The sequence below is a fragment of the Protopterus annectens genome, chromosome 4.part0, assembly GCF_019279795.1.
Source record: "Protopterus annectens isolate FY-2018-M chromosome 4.part0, PAN1.0, whole genome shotgun sequence".
NCBI classification, from domain to species: domain Eukaryota; kingdom Metazoa; phylum Chordata; order Ceratodontiformes; family Protopteridae; genus Protopterus; species Protopterus annectens.
In genome coordinates this window covers 1,029,504,567-1,029,524,911 of record NC_056733.1, presented here as the reverse complement: position 1 = coordinate 1,029,524,911, position 20,345 = coordinate 1,029,504,567, and the positions used below count along the sequence as shown (strand labels likewise).

The 20,345-nt window shown below is 43.0% G+C and overlaps 1 protein-coding gene across 2 annotated transcripts in view; it reads right to left on the bottom strand.

Annotated features, from left to right (window-relative positions):
- Nucleotides 1–20,345, bottom strand: part of NME5 (NME/NM23 family member 5) — a 314,300-nt gene that overhangs the window by 210,253 nt on the left and 83,702 nt on the right. The gene's annotated exons all lie outside the window — the stretch shown is intronic.

Below are 20,345 nucleotides of genomic sequence, written 5' to 3'. Positions count from 1 at the left end.
TACTCCTCCCTGTTATGTATCTAAACCATGATAAACCACCCAAAGAGCTAGGTTACTCCCCTCTATTATGTATCTAAATTATGATAAACCACCCAAAGAGCTAGGTTACGCCTTCCTGTTATGTATCTAAACTATGATAAACCACCCAAAGAGCTAGGTTACTCCTTCCTGTTATGTATCTAAACCATGATAAACCACCCAAAGAGCTAGGTTACTCCTCCCTATTATGTATCTAAACTATGATAAACCACCCAAAGAGCTAGGTTACTCCCCTCTATTATGTATCTAAATTATGATAAACCACCCAAAGAGCTAGATTACTCCTCCCTGTTATGTATCTAAACCATGATAAACCACCCAAAGAGCTAGGTTACTCCTTCCGGTTATGTATCTAAACTATGATAAACCACCCAAAGAGCTTGTTATGTATCTAAACTATGATAAACCACCCAAAGAGCTAGGTTACTCCTCCCTATTATATATCTAAACTATGATAAACCACCCAAAGAGCTAGGTTACTCCTCCCTATTATGTATCTAAACTATGATAAACCACCCAAAGAGCTAGGTTACTCCTTCCTGTTATGTATCTAAACTATGATAAACCACCCAAAGAGCTAGGTTACTCCTCCCTGTTATGTATCTAAACCATGATAAACCACCCAAAGAGCTAGGTTACGCCTTCCTGTTATGTATCTAAACTATGATAAACCACCCAAAGAGCTAGGTTACTCCTCCCTATTATGTATATAAATTATGATAAACCAATCCATAGGTTACTATCCTCTATTATGTATCTAAACTATGATAAACCACCCAAAGAGCTAGGTTACTCCTACCTATTATGTATCTAAACTATGATAAACCACCCAAAGAGCTAGGTTACTCAAACAAGAAACAATGTCTTTATCACCAGTCTGCAGACTGATTGGGGCATGCACACACACACACACACACACACACACACACACACACACACACACACATACATACATACACACACACATACACACACACACACTGCATGTCTTTAAAGCTCATTCGACTGCAGGGAAGATATGCAGACTCCAGACAGACGGCACTCCAGCCAAGAATCAAACCAGAGAACCTCTTGCTGTGAGGCAACAACTCTAAAAGCAGCACTAAGACGGCCAACTAAATAGCTAGGTTACAGCCACAGGGATCTAATGTGGAATATATATGCAAGTATCTTCATCAGGTTTAAGTACCTGCGCTGATGATGCAATGATAATATGACCTCTCTCTGTACCTGAGATCTTGAGATGGTGAAAAGGACTGCATGACAAACTAATCTTCATTGTTTTTTTGCCTGCATTCATTTGACCATATTAGTCAATAATAAAACTGATAGATTTACTTTTTTATAGAAAACTGCATTCTTTAAAACAAATAGTAGTCCATTTGTGTTTAAAAACTTATTAAACAAACCAAAGGCTATGACCAAAGACTGTGAGTGCTTACGTACAAAGTGCTTCATCTAACTATATTAACATTCACTGCAAGGCCTTCTTCTATACCAAAGAAATGTAATGATCCAGCCTATGTCTTAAAAGCCTCTTCTAAAGCATTACAGGTTCATAGGTGGCTACTAAGCCATCTGCCAAGGAGCCATTTTAACCTAAATTTACCAAAACATTGCTGATATGTGTCAATACCCCAAGGATTTTTATGGTTATGATATAGGCTTGTACACATTAAATATTCATACTCCATTAGGGACATACATGCCAAAGCAAGAGTCATTTTGTGATTTCCCATCCACTGATCCAAGATATTTTTGAATATGGATAGAGATGAACTTTGCTTCACATGGATGGGAAGCCTGTTCCAGAGAGGGAGGTCATCTTTCTAGGTTCATAGGTATACACATTGGCTTAATACCAGTTATATCACTTTTGAAGGGAAAGGCATTGTGGTCCCCATTCTGAAGCGGTCATATACCCCCCCACCCCACCCAGGGAAAGGGCTAAACCAGGTAAATGCCCACACTGCTGGGATACCACCGAGGTCACAAGCAACTCTCATGACTGCTTAAATGACCACCTCCCCAATACTGTTTTTAAATGAGCTCTAATCCAACTGTTGAGGCTCAACAGTCAGTAGATATGGGAGCAAAAAGCATAAATATAAAAAAAAAAATTAAGGAAGCAAAAAAAAAAAAAAAGTGTTACTTTAGTGGGCAAGCCCCCTCCACCCCTCTAACACCCTTACTTAAACATGCTAACCTCACAGTTACATATCTGTGAAGAAAGGGCAAACAATCTGAAGTGTGTAAATGTTTGTACACCACCTCTGCATCTTCTTACCTCAAGTTAAAGTAACTTTACACTGCATTTCACATAAAAGATCCATCAGCCATGCACAAATAAACTTATACTCTGCAATACAGCAAAGATAGCAACCACCTAAACCTCTGCAATTACATAGGAGACAAAAACATCAAAGCACACTTCAACCAAATAAGACAAGGAAGCACAGCTTTCATGACATTGGCAACGATAAAACTACTTAGATGCTACTGGGCTCGACATTCATCGATTCAGAAAAATGATATGCTGTTTTACACCTCTACCCATGAACAAATCCATCTCCCTGAAAGAATACCCACAATCCCCCATGGCTGAACATCATTCTTGTTCAATAGATTTACTATGCTCAACCCAACCCAGATAAGGGCCTGGTGAGGAGAATGAAGGTGCTAGTTCAGCATTATACCACTACAGAGGAGTATGTCTTAAATCCCACCATCCCACAGCAGCCTTGGGAGCGCCACAACTGCTGCCTTTGGGAAGTGCATGCATGCTTCCACACATGAGCAACCTCCCAACCAAATGGTATATCACTTGTAGTATGGAGCTCATTAGCTATAGATCTGCTACTGCACTAAGGTTAGGCTGCCTCCCCCTCCTCAGGATAGGCGAGTCGACATTAGCCACTCACACCCATCCATTTCCAAGTGCCCTCTCCTGCAACCATGCCACTAATCAAACACAAGCAAGCTGAGGCACAATATGGGCTTTATCACTCTGTGCCTTGGGGATGCTAATTCCCTGAAAGAATATTAAGTAAGATAAAATGGAGGAATACATACCACAAGCTGTATTTTCTCAGAGGTAAATCTTAGATTCAGCTACTGTACTTGGAAGTTATATAAAACAATTAATTTACTTATTTGAAATTATAATACTAGTCAAATTTAACCATGGTTGGAAGGTATAGCTCCCGCATTTTGGCACATGAAGTGTTAATGGTCCTCCTTTAAACAGTCATTCATTTATTTTCCAGTATTTGCTTTATGCTATTAAGTGTCACACAACAACAGAAGCCTATACTGGAAAACAAATACTGTAATGCAGAGAATCTGTCCTAGATAAGAAATACATTCAAATGCATATTGCAAAGACACCTGGGCAACACCAATTTATCTACCTTCGTGCATTTAGGATGTGAAAAAAAACATGCAAATGCTACACAAAAGGCACCACTACCAAGAACCAAACCATAGGTTCATAGGAGTTTACCAGGCTAACGACCACAAGGGCCTTTTTAAGGCTAGTCATGCATCCCAAATCTCTGCCAAGTTGTGATACCCTTGATAAGTGTAAGTAGAAAACCAAACTGAAGAAGCAACTGCTGTGAGCACTAATGCTATCTGTTGCACCACTGTACCATGTTCCATTTAAATATTTCTTAGAAAAAAGTCCTTTACCCCAGGCAATACAAGATTTTTAGTGCCTTTACTGAATTTCACTTAAGACATAGACAAACATTCATTAATATAAAAGGCAATGAATCATATTAATATGTTTCTAGTTACAGACATACTTCTCATATAGTCTTTGGTACAATTATCATCAATCCAACATTACATAAATTGCATTTTTGGCAGCCAGCAAAATTAAACTTAACAATGCCTTACTATGCCTACACAATTCAGAGCCTGTATCCCAGCTCAAAAAAAGCATTTCCTTGCGCACTCATTATTTCTGACAAGAGTACTCTGTACTGTCTGCCAACTCATTACACTCACAAAACATGTTAAAAGTTATCGCTTTCCTCCCCATCACACCTCCAACATTTGACAGATACCTGAGGAAAAGTTCTTTGGAGTCTGTTTGGGGTATAAAAATACCTATGCAAACACTTTCAATCAAAAATCCAAAATCTTCTAGACATTTTGCTTATTTGGGAGCCATACGTGTGTCTTCCCGTTGTTTTCTTGTGAATTGTTTATCCAAAGTCTCTTCACAACCTTTTCTAAGCTCCTCTGACCAATTCCTACAGTTATCATGTAATATTTTATATGCCCTACTATCCCTTTTTTTAACAGCAGCTTCTGTTCTAGATTCAACTAAAAACTCTACCAGAGCAGGTCCTTCACTTAGGATTCCCTTACCCGTTTCTCTTTGCCTATAATCTGATATCAATCCCTGCTAGGGAAGGCAGTCTGTAGCCTGCAGTCCAAATGTCTCCTTGCCTCTTCCTATTCTGTTACCTTTCCCTCTCAACTTGTTTGCTCTGATTACCTTGGTTCCTTTGCCGTTTTCTACAGTAAATTCCAGCTCCCTCTTTCTTGTTTTCTATAACCCTAATTGCAGTCATCCCTATCAGCAAAATCTCCTTTCTGCATTCTCATGTTGGCTTAGTTCTAAGAATACTTTCTACTGATTTATGAATATAATATTCTATATGGCTGTTGTTATTCTACTGAAGAATCTACATCCAAAATCTCACTCTCTCTCCTTCTTTCCTGAACCCCCCCCCCCCCCACACACACACACATGCACACTTCATCATCATCCCTTTCCACTTTGAATAATAGCTTTCTGCTTGCATTGTGTATATCAGCCTTAAATGTGTAGCTCTGGAATATTCCTTCAGAGCAGGTAATCCTAAACCACCTTGTTCTACTGGAAGGATCAACTTATTCCAGTTGACTCTTGCCCTCTTCCCCTCCCAAAGGAAATCCTTCAACTCTTTACTAACTACTATCCACAACTTGTCCTCTGGTTGATAAAAAATATGCCTGATTTGTATATAAAACTAAATGGACTAAAACATTTTCATTGCTTGTACCTTGCTATACATTATCCATAAATAAGAGCTTTCAGTTTCTCAATTTTTGACAATACTCCAAAATCTTTTGTTTAGTCTCTTCTCACATATCCTTAGCTGCGAGAACCATCCTTTTTAATCCATACTCTTAAATATTTCATTTTATCATGTCCATTTCATGAGTGGGTACATAGTTTACAGCTATAGCCTTTGTTTTACCTTCATTAATTTTTTTACTCCCAAAAAAACTGAAACTGTCGCAAAATGTTTCCATTGTCCTACTAAAAAAATCCCATCATACTTTGACAAATTCTTTCTCTGCATCAAGACCCACCAACAACAGTGGTATTTTCTTACATTCTGCTTCCCTCTGGATCATCATTGTTCTAGTAATGTTGTATAATGTTTGCCTCCCCTCCACAAAAAAGACACTGATCAATATCTAATAATTCTGGCAACACCTTTGCCATTCTTTCAGCTATTATAGACATAAACACTTTATAATCATGGTTCAAAATTGAAATGGGCCTATATGAAGCTGGATCTGATGGGTTTTTACTGTCTTTAAGTATTACAAACACCACAGCTTTCTTCCAGGATGTTGGTGCCTTCCCTCTTTTTAAAGTACTGCTAAACAAAACCTTCCAGATCTTTAGCACTTTCTTTCCTCCTTGCTTCCAAACATCCACAGGAATACCACATATTCCTGGAGACTTTCTGCAGACTGATTATATGCCATTATCTCATCTTCTCCTACATTAACTGTTAATTTACCAGAAAGGCTCATCCAGACTCTGCTACACTTTGCTGTGAAGGAAAGGTTAGTTTGCTGTTATTTTTTGTATTACTGTATTGCCTTTCTATATTTTGAGAATACCACTGTCTTTCTAGTTGCCCGCCTCTTATGTTAATCTGACCATATATCTCATTTCTCTCTACTTTCACTGGCTTATGTGAGTAATCACAAAATCATCACTTTTGAAATCCCACCCCTTCAATTATTTAAATTTATTGGCCATCCTACAGTATTTCATAGTACCAAAATACAAAAGTGACCACCCCTTTCAGTCCATCTTGCTGTTTTAAAAATAGTAACTCTCCACTAAACCTTAACTTTTAAACAGGTAAAACTCAAGTTACCTACTTTCACATCTAACTTCTCTAGTGCACACTGCAGAGTGCATTCTTTTCAATCTTACCTTTAAGCATCCCTGTGACTAGCACTTTCTCTAATACCTGCTGGAAAGCACTAGGAAGCCTTAAACTCATACAAACACTGAACTCTCCTTGTTAACAAGGAGAAATTAATAGTAGGCACTAAACAGCCTATAATTGCAAAGTACCTTGCTAAGGAAACAGCTCCTATACTTTACAAAGAAAAAAAAAAAAAGCCCCAAACCAGGCATGTCCAAGGGTCAGCTTGCGGTGATTTCTCCTGTCCACCTGGTGAATCTGGGCATACTGGGGCAATGCAGCAATTGCCTCATGTACACAGACAACCCTCTCCTCCTACCACCCAACACTACAACCTGTGAGAGATGCACTTACATAGCCAAAATGGAAGCAAAGCTCTCTCCACCCAAGATTTTGCAAAACAGTCAAGAGGAGAAGGTTAACACCCACACTACACCTCAAGCAACACATAGCCCTTCTAAACCCGCACCACCAACACCCACATATAGCAACACTAAATCCACATATGCAGAGGCCCTTAACTGTAACCTGCCCAAGCAACAAAGACCTCTGAAGCTGAAACGCAAACAAACACCAATCACAACCAATGTGTCACATAGTTCACAACACCAGTGTGCCACCCAGCAACAGCCCCTAAGGCAAGACAATGTACCTAACACTTTAGTCATAGGTGACTCTATAGTCCGGCACACTGATGTCCCTCTCACCAGGTTGAATAAGGAGAAAATTACAGTCAGCTGCCTGTCGGGTGCCAGGATCCGCCACATAACGCATGCACTCAAGTCACTCCACAACAAGTACAAATATGACTGTGTCATTGTCCATGTTGGAGTGAATGACTTGAGACGTACCTCCCTGGACTACATGAAAAGAGACATGGAAGAGCTCTCGGATCATGTGGCCCAGGCAGGTATGACACTAGCACTGAGTAGCATCCTGCCTTCGCCCAGAATGATACCACAATATAAGGATAAAATGATTGACTTCAACAATTGGCTAAGCTTATGGTGTCATTCAAAGGGGATCCAGTATCTGTCTGCCTGGGATGACATGATTGACAGACCACGATGCTTTGCCAGAGATGGTCTGCACCTGTCGCCCCTGGGATTCAGGTTACTGGCTAAGGCTCTTGCCACCCCTATAGTGCCTTTTTAGGCAAACTTCAAAGGACAAAACCACCACCATAACAGGTACAAGCATGCAAAATCTGAAGGTAATGCTACTCAATGCTAGAAGTCTAAACCTCAAAATGCACTCTCTCGAGGCACTCCTAAAAATGGAGAACATCGATATCTGTGCAGTAACTGAGACCTGGTTCAAGGCTCCAGAGAGCACCCCTGCAATACCAGGCTACAACTCTTACCACACTTTTCGCCACCAAACCAGGACCAAACACTAAAGGTGGAGGAGTGTCAATATTCACCAAGGATATTCACACCACCAGGCTAGTTGCCCAACACAATGTGTCTGAAATTCTCCAAGTGCAACTAACACTAGGTAAGACTGCAATACAAATTGTAGCTTGCTACAGATCCCCCACCATACCCCAAGATTCTCACTACACCTTTCTAAACATACTGGAAAATATTAAGATAGAACCAAACACCCTAATACTGGGTGATTTTAACTACCCTGCCATTAACTGGGAAAACTACTCATGTCCCAACACCTTTGCAACGGTTCTTGGAATTCATAAATTCCAATGCCCTGGATCAACTAATCCATAGTCCCACCAGGGCTCCAATATCCTAGACCTGGTCATTACCAACATGGGAAATCAATGCTCCATACCTATGGTCACCCCTCGTTAGTCAGGTCTGACCATAAGCTAATCACCCTTAACATCCACATCCCACCCCCACCCCCAGTAAAGAAACCACCATAAAAACTTCTCCAAAGCCAACTTCATGCTACTCAAGTCAGAAGTGACAAACTTCATGACACCCATGCAGACGGAACTGAAAGTTCAACTGCTGAATCCTACACTATGGCACTGTACGAGCACATCCACTCATGCATGAATCGTGCCATCCCAAATAGAACCAAAATGCTCTCATCCAAAAAGGAAGCCAATCTGGTGGTCCCCTGCCATAAACAAACTTTACAACAAAAGGAAGAAACTTTTGCAGAAAAGAGGAAAATCCCAGGATGCAAAAACTCCTTACTAGCCTCAGTAAGAAACTGAGATGCCTCATAAAATCCTCCAAAGCTAGTTACGAAAATAAAATTGCCAAAGATTCCAAAGACAACCACAAAGCATTCTATAATTATGTCAAGAATCTAAATGGCAATGCTCAGATCTGCTCTGAGCTAAAACAGAATGGCATTAAATATACTGATCTGAAGGATATTGCCAATATCCTAGCAGATCGATTCAGTGCCAACTTCACCCCACTCTCACCCCCTAAATGGCCCATCTCAATACCGGAAGATTGCCAAATTCCAGTAATAACGGCCACACAGGTACAAAACGCACTCTCTAAAGCCAAGAATACAGCATCCATGGGACCAGATGACATCCCGGGCTGTGTACTACATGAACTGCAATATGAACTGGCACCTCACCTAAGTGTCATGTTTAATCATAGCCTCACCTCAGGTTTCGTGCCCACTGAGTGGCGCAGAGCTACAGTTATCCCAATCCACAAGGGGATCCACCTTGGATCCCGGAAACTACCGTCCCATCAGTCTGACAAGCCTTATCTGCAAGGCCATGGAGCGTATTATCATGGAACTTATAAACAAAGACATTGGCAACCTTCAAACACTGGACCCCACCCAGTTTGGGTTTGTGAAGGGCCGATCTTGTCTCCTGAACCTGATTGACTTCTTTGAATCAGTCTCCAGAGCCATGGACAAGGGTAAGGTGGTCCACACAGCCTATCTAGACCTTGCCAAGGCCTTTGACACCATCCCCACTCTGGAATCATAGATAAACTTACTAAGTTGGGCATAAATCCCTATGTCACCCAATGGGTTGCTAAATGGCTTACTGATAGAACCCACACTGTAAAAGTAGCCGACTCCAAATCCAGCTCCAGACAAGTGACAAGTGGAGTACCTCAGGGTTCAGTCCTGGGGCCGCTCTTGTTTGGCATCTACTTCTCTGAAGTACAGGTCAACACTAAGGGACTCTGGCTAACAAAGTTTGCAGATGACTGCAAACTGGGAGCCATTATTGAATCCCCAAATGATGTGGATACTCTACAAAAGGGCCTTACAGAAACAGATGCTTGGTGCCAGAGCCATGGGCTCAAGCTCAATGCCAAGAAATGTATTGTTATCCCCTTTGGGAAAAACATGTATCCATGAATTACCATATAGGTGGCAGTACACTAAACACAGAAAGTGTGATAAGAGACTTAGGGACACAGGTGGACAGTGGTCTCACCTTCGATAACCACATCGCCACAACAGTCAGGAAATCCTTCTATGTAGCACACCTCATCACGAAGGGCTTTTCATCCAGAAAAAGGAGGTCATTGTCCCACTGTACTCATCCCTCATTAGACCCATTATAGAATACAACGCCCCATTTGGTATGTACCTCTCAAGACATCTGCAACAACTGGAAAGGCCTCAGAAATACCTCACTAAAAGTATCACAGGCCTAAAGCAGATGCCCTATGCTGACCGCCTTAAAAAACTCCAGCTATACTCTGTCGCATAACGCCTACTCAGAGGCGATCTCTGCTTAACATACAAGGCCATGTCAAACCCAGAGCTGTTGGACATGCTACACTTAAAGAAATCCCAATCCCTCAGAGCTACACACGCTCCAGGGATCTAAACCTTGTCATCACAATAAACAAAACATGTTGGAGGGATAGGTTCCTAACCCAGAGACTCCCCAGACTCTGGAATAGATTGCCCATACATGTCAAGCAGAGTGCCTCTTTGGACCTCTTCAAGAGGAACCTTGACGATTGGATGGGAGAAAGGAAATTCACCCCAGGGATCACGTCAGTCGCCCTGCTAGACAGGGGTCCAGGAAAGTAAATAATGTGGGAAGAAATAGCCAGGGAATTGTTATGGCTAGGCTTGTATAGGCCCTAGGGCTGATAGCCTAGTACCAACCTATGAACCTATGAACCTATAATTGTTGATCCTCGTGTACCTCTAACCTTAGCATACTCAAGTCTTCCATAAATATTTCCATTTATGTTCTGTCTTGATTTCCATATTTCTCTGATTTATACAAATGTTCTTAAATTTTCTGAAATATCTCTAATACCTCTACAGGATCTCTTGTTATTTTTCTTGTTATAGTCTCCCTAAGTTTGGTAACAACTCTTTTTACTTTTTGTTGCTTAAACCATTGTGCTAAAATGTTTTCTGCTCTGAGCTTATTATCAAAAAAAAAAAAAAATAGAGATAAAAAAACATCAAACAGCAAACTAGTAAACAAAAGAATGTTCATCGACTTGTCCTGTTCACAACACATTCGACTTTATTACAATCTGCATACAATGCCACAAGTATGAACCAAAAAACTAAAAGTCCAGTGCTTTCATCCCCTTTACAAATACTTGCAACCTGAATTGAAAAACTTTGCGAGATCACATGACTTATGTCTTAAAAAACTGATTGGTTCTTGTACTAATGACAAAGTCAGCAACCACATAAAACATCCATAAAATTGTATAATATAAAAACTATTACTTAATACGACGCAGTTTTATAACACTAGATAAGGCTAGCATATTATTCAGATGTGGGGGAATATGCAATGTAATTTAATTGCCACCATAACTCTCTAACTTTGAAATATTATTCTCATCGAGCATCTCTAGGATTAATTTGTATTCATTCCAAAATTGTGAATAAGAAAGAAAGTTCAGGAAAAGAAATAGGATGTTTACATAATACATTATTGACTGCACCCTTAATATGTCAGAATTACGTTTATAAATTCTCTCCCTGAAACTCCATTTTGTTTTCCCTATGTAGAATGAACTGCACTTCGTGCATAGTGCCACAAAAACAACTCCCATTGTGCCAAAACTAGAATAATACTTTTCAATGTTGAAAAATGACCTATATTAATTCTACAACCTTCTAAAATATAGTTATAAGTACCAACCCTAGTCTTACTGACTAAAGTATCGATCTTAGAACATTCCAACGTTTTTAAAATATTTTTATCTCTCCTAAAAGTCATTTTTGGAGTATTATCAAAAAACAGTTGTTTGACAGCAATCTTTCTAAACTGATGCATGTTATCCAGATACTATCTTATTTTTTCTTTAGCACTCTCCAGTTGCACCTCTACTTGCTCTGTGAGAAATCTCTTATTATGCAATATTTTAATCTTTGTCAGCCCCTCTAAATAATTCATGTTACTTCTTAACCACATCTACTTTTTTGTATTTCTACCCTATTTTTAAACTCCACTTTCATTTTATCTCACATACAGCTATAACTTCTGAAGAACTTTCTATCTTCCCTAATAATGTGCAAATAATTTCCACAACCCATTTCTCAAATTGCTCTGTTTTTAACAAGTAGGTGGGAAAGTGCCAGTGTCTCATTTTTACTCCATTATCCCACATTTTTATCTAAGTTGTTATTGGCACATGATCTGTAATAGTTATTGGATGTGTGCCAAAGCTTTCAATTAAATACACATGTTCCTGTGAAGTATACTTTCTGTCTAGTCTGGCCCAGTTATTGTACTCATTGTACCGTGGGCAATAATATGTAAATTCTCTCAGAGTTCCTACAACTGAATTTATGTCTTTCATACTAAATATTTTCATGGATTTCTTCAAGAATCTACCCTCTTTTGTTGTATTTTCTTTTCCAAGTCCCATAGATACATCCTCACTGTTGCAGATCAAGTTCCAGTCCCCACCTATAAGTAATATTCCCTACTGAAAACTGATTGTTTCTCCCAAATTTTTCTTAAGCTCCATAAAAACAGATTTAGGTGGAATATAAATACATGTCAATGTAATTATCCTTACTGCCACACATCTACAATTATTATATTTTCCCCCTCTTCTATTACTGCTGAAGCTCCTTTACAAATTAGTACAAGTATTTCCCCTTTCCTTTGTCCCTGATATTCTGCTGTCCACCCTCAAATCCTTTCTTTATCAATTTCACATTCTAATTGTTTACAACTGTGTCTCCTGTAGCATTGTTATTTGCACTCTGCATTTCTTAATATAATTCAATACTCTGTCCTTTCTGTCTATACATTTGAGGTCATTCACATTCCACAATAATATGGATAATGTAGTTATATTGATAAGAAGTTATTATTTCCATCTGTTATATTTGACAGTGTTTTAAAATGTCTATTTCCAGCCTTTGTGTTACATGCATCCACTAATGGTTGGCAGGTTGATCCTTTACACAGTTGTTTCTTGACATCTCCATTGGAACCTACATCACATTTTAAATGAATTTTTGTTTTAATGAAAATCCTCGGACAAATGCCCAGATATCCTGAGATTTATTGCCTGCACCTGTAGTCAGCTTGTCTCAATGGAAACATAAGAACAGAATGTACAGCTGCCCTCAGCTGCAGACTTCGCAACTCACACTGAACATTTATTTGCTAAAGAAAAACTTTTCAATACATTCACAGTGTTCTCTTATTTTTAAAACCCAAATGCTCACAAAAAATTATTAGATTAAGCCAAGGGCATTAATCTTGACATTCACCTCTGCAAAAGTAAACATCTGAACTCTACATACATTATAATCAGTGCAATTCTATACCCTATCCCACACCCCAACAGCCCAAGATTACAGCATATCAACTTAAATGTGCTTTTGTCCATCCTTTCTTCTCTTTTACAATATAATGCCTACATTTCTTAAACTAAAAAAGAAAACAGTTACTTACTTTAGTATCTTTATCATATACAACAATCAGCGAAAAATGCTTCACTATATAACATTCAGTTTATACAATGCAATGTTTTATACAAATACTGTTAATAACAGTAATTGTTTTATTTATTGTTATTTTCTTTTTGCCTTTTAGTGACTTCCAAACATCAATGACATCAAGTGAGGTATATGCTTTTCAGTCCCCCTCCCACAAGTTTAAAAAAAAGTCAACAGAAGTCCAATCTCTCTCTGCCACTTTTTCTTGTAAATCCATCTTTGTGATTGATGCTTTATAGTCTCACATTTATTCATTAATTTAAGTTTTGCTGGTCTTCATCTCCATCTGCTAACCCCAAACTCCGGTTCAAGTCCAAGGTTCTTCTAGTCAGTTTCTGTGCTTTATTCTGTCTCTCAAGCATTTTCTTTTGGAACACTGGAAAAGATTTCACTGGAAAAGTCTCTGTAACAACTTTATTATCAGAAGAATAACAAGTCCCCTTCTGTTTGATGGCTCATTTTTTGTTGGACAAATGTTTGTATTTCCTCCTTAGCCTAGTCTGACTTTGACCCTCCAGGACAGAATATTTTAAAGACAGCTGGATACAGCAGCTTGGATCTCACACCAACCTCTCGACATTCCCTGTGATAAATTTGCTTCTATTCTGCTTGGTGTGCAATGAATTAGAAGTTATGTACTCACCATAACGTTCCATCTGAGTAGGTGACTTCATTCGGATGCAACCTGTGGGTATCGGATCCGACCTCGGATCCGAGCCGGCAATTCAAAAGCTTAGGCTCCGAGCTCCTAGCTCCTCCCTCTTACCCATAACCCCTTGCCACGCCCTGACTGACCTCAGATTGAGTTTGCCTCAAATACTGACCACAGTATACTAAAAAAAGCATAATTACTCGCTCTATAAGGTCAGGGGGATGGAGGGATGAGTTGATCCGAATGAAGTCACCTACTCAGATGGAACGTTATGGTGAGTACATAACTTCTAAATCTGAAGTAGGAAGACTTCATTCGTCTGCAACCTGTGGGACAGAGTCCCTAGCTACCTGAATCTTGGGCGCCATCATGGAAGGATGTTCCGAGCACCGCTGAGCCAAAGGATGCTCTTCCTCTAGAAACAACATCCACCTTGTAATGAGAAATAAAAGTATGAGGCGAGGCCCAAGTAGCTGCCGCAGATATCATCCAACGAAACACGGGACTTAAAGGCGGCTGACGAGAAACTGCCCTAGTAGAATGAGCAAAAACCCTCTTAGGAGCAGGTCTGCCTGAAGTGTCATATGCCTGCAATATGCAATTAGCAATCCATTTAGACAGAGTGACTTTAGACACTGCTTTACCCAGAGCAAATTTAGCAAAGGGAAACGAACAGCTGATCTGATTTCCTGTGGCCAGCTGTCCTGTTAATATAAAACGTAATTGTCTATGAACATCCAATGAATGCAATTTGTATTCCCTTTGTTTGAATATTTGGGAAAAAACAGGCAAATTGATTGACTGGTTAATATTGGATTCAGAAGAGACCTTTGGAAGAAAAGATGGATTGGTCCTGAGGCACACCCTATCAGGGAAGAAAGAAAGGTAAGGCGGTTTGACACAAAGAGCCTGAAGCTCAGACACCCTTCTGGCTGAAGTGATAGCTACCAGAAAGACAGTCTTCCAGGAAAGGAATTTTAAATCAGCAGAAGCTGCAGGCTCGAAGGGAGGAGCAGTAAGGGCCTGCAGGACTAAAGACAAATCCCAAGGCGGTACAACCTCCTTGACTGGAGGCCTTAATAAAAAAACTCCCTTGAGAAAAGATTTGCATAATTTCGCTGTCATAAGGGGAGCTGTGTCCTGTCCAATGTGATAGTGCGATATAGCCGCCAATTGTACTTTAATCGTGGATGAACTGGCCCCTTGATGAAAGAGGTCTGTTAGAAAGTCTAGCACCGCAGAGATAGGTGCTGAAAAAGGATCCACCATTCTCTGCCCTGCCCATATAGAGAACCTCTTCCATTTACTCCGATAAACCTGTCTGGTAGAAGGTTTATGGGCAGCCACCAAAATTGCTTTGACCGTGAAGAGATACCGGAGTCCTAATTAAGGTTGGAATTGGAGCAGCCAAGCTGTCAACTTCAGGGTCCGCAGGTTGGGAACTGGCATTCCCAGAGGGTGAGAGATGAGATCCGAATTGGATCCAGAATCCATGGTGGATTGATTTTGTGAGACCATACAAGGGGAACCAAGGTTGTCGAGGCCAGAATGGGGCAATGAGAATCATTCTGCTCCCCAAACTGTTGGCTTTCTGCAGAAACCTCTGCATCAGAGGAAGTGGAGGGTAGGCATAAAGGAGACCGGAGGCCAAGCATGCACCAGAGCATCCTCGAACTCCCTGGTGGGGAAGTAGAGCGAAGAAATTGTCGCATTTGGCGCTTGAGGGAGAAGCAAAAGATCGCAACAGGGTTGCCCCCAAACGGCAAAAATCTTCTTCGCTACTTGAAGGTTTAGGGACCACTCGTGTGGAGAAAGGATGGTGCGACTGAGCTTGTCCGCAAGGATGTTGGACTTTCCCGGAATGTGCGTTGCTATCAGAAAGCGCTTGGTGGAAATTGCCCATTCCCAAACTCTCATGGCCTCGACAAAGGGGATAAGACCTGGTTCCTCCCTGCTTGTTGATATACCAGACTACGACATGTTGTCTGTCTGAATCGCAATAGTCCCTGTAGGAAGAACGTGGTGAAGTGCTTGCAACGCTAGGAGCACCGCCCTCATTTCCAGGACATTTATATGCAATGATGTCTCTGTGGGATTCCACGTGCCTTGGACAATCTTTCCCGCAGAATGCCCCCCCCACCCGAGGCAAGAAGCGTCCGTGGTCACTGTGGCTCGGGAAATGCAGCGCAAAAGGGTTCCCTACCAGGGGCTCCGGAGAAAGAAGCCACCACAGAAGGGAGTCCCTGCACGCCTGCTGACCGCAATCGAGCGTTAGAGAGAACAAAGAGGAGACCACTGAACTTGAAGGGTCCATTGAAGAACCCGCATGCGTAGGCGCAGCATGAAGTAGAAGCGGATAGCTGCCGCCATAGAACCTAGGGCCCTCAGGACCGAAGCTGCAGTTGGTGACGGTTGAAGGATTGCTGTCACATGACACCTCAGGCTGACGATACGGTCCGGGGTGAGGAAGGCTCGCATTGATCTGGTGTCTAGTCTTCCTCCTATGAAATCTATAATTTGAGTTGGATTCAGGAAAGATTTCTCCCAGTTGATCGTTATGCCCAGCCTTGGTGCTAGTTGAAGGAAGTAATCCCTGGCTGAGCACAGAAGATGCCTTGATGATGCCGCCAGGAGCCAGTCGCCCAGGCACGGAAAGACCTGTAATCCCTGGAGCCTCAGGTGGGCCGCTACCACCGCTAACACCTTGGTAAACACCCTGGGGCTGAGGTGAGACCAAAGGGAGGACCCTGAACTGATAGTGACTGGCTCCCAGCCGGAAGCGAAGAAACCTCCTGGACCGCCTGTCCATCCGAATGTGGTAGTACGCATCCTTGAGGTCTATGGAACACATCCAGTCGTTCTCCCTCAATAGGGGGAGTATAGATTGCAGGGTGACCATCCGGAACTTTGCTTGGTTACTGACAGGTTCAACAGGGAAAGGTCTAAAATTGGTCTTAAGTCCCCGCCTTCTTTGGCACCAAAAGAACCTGGAGTAAAACCCTAATCCGCTTGATCTGGGGACGCGCTGGATGGCTCTTTTTCCTAGCAGCTGCTCGATTTCGAGAGCTGCCGCCTCCCTTTGATCGGGTGGAACATCTGGGAGGCTGCGAGATTTGGGAATCTTGATTAGGGGTATTGAATATCCTCTGGATATGAGTCAAGCACCCAACTGTCTGTTGTTATGGACTCCCAAGAAGTCAGGTGCATCGAAACGCCCCCGACTGCCTCCAGAGACGGACAGCCGGGCAACCCTTCAGGGCTGCTGCGTGGGTCTCTCAGAGAAAGGTTCTCTGGACCCAAAATTGCCAGGAGCCCCCCTGCCTCTGGCACGACGACCTCCCCGCCCTCCTCTGCCACGGAAGGACTGGTTATCCTGAGCAGGTTGGGACTGCTGCGACTTCGGAACCACATCTTCTTCTGTCCCTTTTGGTTCTTAGAGAAGGACCTCTGGGAGCTGAGAAGCGGACTCCGGCAGACAGCGCCTTCCCGCCCTTTTCGCTCTGGATAAGTGTCTCATGAACAGTCTTGCCAAATAAGGCAGAACCATCGAAAGGGCATTCGCGAAGGTCGCCTTAAAGGGCTCAGCAAAATCACAATGGCGGAGCCAGGCCTGTCGCCTCATGACAAGGCCTGCTCCGCTGGCTCTAGCGGCTCCCTCAGTAGCATGAGACAGCAGCCGATAGATGTATTGGATACAGATCTGAGAGTGGCCATTCGGGTGGAATAAACCTGCTTATCCTCACTCGAGATGGACTCCGGGAGATGCAGCGCACTCTTTAATCAGATCTCGCTGCATCCTAATGACATGCGCCATGTAGTTCAGCGCCTCAAGGAGAAGGTCGCTGAACTAAACACTCGCTTCCCAATGATCCATCGAACGGGACTCCTTGCCCGGAGGATGGACGGAGGGACTCTCCTGGGCCAATTCCCTCTTCGTGGCTGCAGCCATCATCATGGCATCTACTGGGGGACCCTTACTCCAGTGGGTGTGGTCTGATGGAGGAGAAAGAATGCGATCCGGGCTTTGGGATAGGCTCAATGGTGTCCGGATCCTTCCACGCCCTGATAGATATAAGATCTACCAGGGGTCAGCAGGAGGGGACACCCAAGAGGTAGAAGGGCCCGCCTCGAATGCCTCCAAGAACACAGACTCGTCGAAGAAGCCTTGGGGCAGACCACCCCCTGATCCTTAACATCTCCATGATGTCTCCAAATGAGACGCCCTCAGGGGTGACCTAGGGGAGCCTTCTCCTTCATCCAAGTCCGGTCTTCAGTGACGGACTCAGGAGTCCATGTGCCTCCTTGCACTTGCGCCCGAGGTACATCATCGGGGCTGTCCGAGGAGTACTCTTCAGCAGATGGATGTTCCAAGGGAACCACTTGGGACATCGAGGCTGGCTGTCCCTGGGACCGCTGGTGGGGGCCTGGCCCAACTGCAATGGAGTGCGGATGGAGCCGGCAGGGACCGGGGTCCGGATGTCCTCGACAGTGCCCTTTCCATAACGCTTGAAAGCCGAGGGGAGCCAGCTTCTAAGCCCGAGAGCCGACCCCACCGGATCCGACGACGGATCGGAGTCGGAGCCAAACCGCCGGATCCGAGACCAGTGTGCTCCGACCTGGACGGAGCCAAGACACACCAGCTCCCTCGGATCCGAGGCTCGGCCCTCGGCTCCGAGAGGTTGGGTCCGGCACCAAGCACTCAAGGGATGGGACGGATCCGAGGTGCGCCGACCAATCGGATCCGACCCACCCCGGATCCAAATCTGCACGGCGCCGAAAGCTCCGAACCCGTGGTATGGGTCGGAGAAGGAGCTACGGGGCGAAAAGGGGTCAAGCCTCCCGGTTGGGGGCTAGGAGCACTCCCATTTGCATTTGGGCCTGGATGAATTTCCTCATCATCCGGTCCATATCAGCTTCGCTCATCGAAAAGTCGATCTGGAGGAGGCCACCGCGGACCTAGAGAACCGCCTCGTGACCTCCTGGAAGGGCTAGCCTCCTCCTCCTCGGGTCCAGGAGAGAACCGAGGGGAGTGGAGCCGAGGAGGAGGAAAGCTAGAAGGCACAGGGAAGCCCGCTTAGATGGAGGAGCCGAGCTGGAAGCCGGCTCTCCTCTTGTGGTGCTTCTCCTGTGCCTCTCCTTCTGTCTCTCCCTACTAGAATCCTTCCTCCGGCATTTTAAGGGAGGTTGAGTCCCAGCCGAGGGGAGAACTGACAGCAACAAGTTGCTGACTGGAGGGCAGAGGTCAAGCAGTATCTGGGGTAAAAGACCCGCCAGCACTAACTTCGACCTCCGCTCCTTAAAGCCGGGGTTGAACCCTGCACAAATGGTACAACCAGAAGACAGGTGTTCAACCCCAAGATGAACGAAAGTGTGGCCATCTGCTGGGGACAGCTTATGGCCACACTCGTACATTTCGAAAAGACAGCCTTAGGGGCTTCAGACATGACACCTAAGGCCTAAACACACACAGACACACACAAAACTACGAAAACCCGAGAAATTTAACTAAAGAGGGAGGGAAAGCCTTAACCACACACAACACTAACTATTTTTTAAACAAAAACTCAGAAATTCAACAATTTTCCTGTCAGAAAAACCACTTATCTGAAAAAACCACGCCAGGAGCTCAAGAATTCCGTTGCTTCTTGAAAAGCGGCAAACGAAATCTGAGGTCAGTCAGGGCGTGGCAAGGGGGTTATGGGTAAGAGGGAGGAGCTAGGAGCTCGGAGCCTAAGCTTTTGAATTGCCGGCTCGGATCCGAGGTCGGATCCGATACCCACAGGTTGCAGACGAATGAAGTCTTCCTACTTCAGATTAATCATTTTCCACAAACACTCTATTGTCTCTAATTTTTAATACTTTGCCTTCTGCCACAGTTTTGTCAGGATCAATTCTTCATGCTAGTATGATTGCCTCTTTACTAATATAGATCCTGGCTGCTTTCTCATGGCCAGGTTTGGAGAATATACACAATGTACCCTTTCAATTAACAAATCCTGCTGTACAATAACAGTTAGTGGCTTATTTGTGTTTTCATAAAATTAATACAGTCTGTTCCTTCCAGTTTCTCTGATAGAGAAGAACATCTCAGGTTTTCTCTGCATGCTCTGTCCTCTAACACAACCATTTTTTGAAGCAGCTTTTCCTAAGCAGCCTCATACTCAGCTAGCTTTTCTTCATTTTGACCTCTGATTTTTGCAGTTTTATAAGTTCATCTGAATAGCTGTTTAAAGCTTCTTCCATTTTTTCCAGCCTTTTTTTATCTGAGTTGATAACTCATTGAATGTTTCATTTATTTTAGTTAGCTCTGAGCACATTTGATTTATTTTTTTCTTCTAAATTACCAGAAGACAACTATTGTACAAAAAATGGAGTTTGAACTGCCTTTTGCTGAACAGCTGTAGGATTCTTCCAAGTTAGGCAATGTAAGATTATGATTCTATGCAGGTCTGTAGCACAGAGGGATAAGTCTCTGACTGCAACTCAACTGATCCAGGATCAACCAGAGCACAGAAGGAGTTGAA